This window comes from Alligator sinensis, unplaced genomic scaffold (genome assembly GCF_000455745.1).
Source record: "Alligator sinensis unplaced genomic scaffold, ASM45574v1 scaffold519_1, whole genome shotgun sequence".
NCBI classification, from domain to species: Eukaryota; Metazoa; Chordata; order Crocodylia; family Alligatoridae; genus Alligator; species Alligator sinensis.
The window spans coordinates 1957286-1958810 of NW_005842187.1; positions in this window are offsets into that span (position 1 = coordinate 1957286).

Sequence of the window (1525 nt, forward strand, 5' to 3'; positions counted from 1 at the left end):
TGGGAAACTTAACTATGGAGAAACTCACACTTTCTCTAATATCCAACTTTCCCAGAAGGACTATTGAAGCCAGACTGCTTTTCTTTTCCCCCTCAGTAATCACTTTACCAATATTTCAAAGACATTATGTAACTGAAACAGTGTAAAGTTATTACACCCGACATCGTCAATAAATCATTAACATTTCTTAACAGGAACAGTACAACTGGTTGTGTCATGGCTGTCTCGTTCACTTTGAAATCAAGCTTTCAAATGAAATATTCATTTAATATTAAAATATTAATGCAGTCCTGCTGTTTCTGTAACAAATATTAAGTTCTTATGGCATTTCCAGGCAATGCATAAGTTATAAACTTTAGCTCCCCCAGGAATTCCCTCACCATTCCCTTTCCCTCTTTACACTATCCCGATATCAGCCCAGCAGAGGCTTTTAAAAGGGGCAAGTGGTAGAAAGGTGAGCACGGTAGATAATTTAATTGAAAGTGTACCCCACTCCTCCCCTCCCACGCAGCCTCCTCCACCCTTAAATCAGAATATAGAAGGCTGGTGTTATATCTCCTGCCTACAGAATGAGTCATTCATCCATTCAGCAATTCCTGTTGGAAAAACAGCAGTGAATGCCTCTGTCACCAAAGCCCATTACAGAAATTAAACTTTGCAAATCTTCAGGGAGGGGCAAGATTTAAAGTCTTTCAAAGCACAAGCCTGGTCTCTCCACTCTCGGGAGAAGAAGAATTGATTTGACAATGAGCTTTTACAGTCTTAATGCCTTGGATATGCAGCGTGTATAGCCCCTGGACAGAAGGCAGATTGCAAGGATATAATACTTTCCTTTTGGATTTTTTATTGTTAATATTATCATCATTATTATTAGTGCAGCAGTGGTTCATCTAGGGCAAAACATACCAAATTAGAGTGAGGGAGTCAGTATATTACTGATATTATACAGTAATGCTGACATCAAAAAGCAGTGTCTTCCTCACCCTATTTCACGATGGATGCCTTTGGGGTATATAACAGGTGATGGTATTCCAAAAGGTAATATGTATTGGCCTGTAACACTGCTGAAGCCAGAGTACCTAAGAAGGAACCTGCAGTGTCTTACAGAAGGTTTCAGAATGGCAAGGATTTTACTGTATAGAAAAAGCAGGTCAGAAGGATCTAGGGGGAGGGATCCTTTTCACCAAATTATGAATGTACAATCCTTCTTCAAAAAGGCTGATTCTCTAGACAATTAAGTATAATAGTTTCCAATGACTGCAATCTGGTTATCCCCTAACTTTTGGGGCCATTTATTCCAAGTTTTCCTCGCTACACTATGGAATAGAACAACTCCAGCCTGGAATTCCATTGATCTCTTTCTCTCATTCCTGTCTCCATTCCCTTTCCAAATCTGCAACATCCAGATTAATCTGGCTCCTTGATGCATCTCCATGTCTTCTTCTTACAGTCTCATTCTTCTACATTGTCTACAAGAAAGAAAATTATTCCTTTTTCTCAACTTCCCCTGGTAATCCAAGTTCTC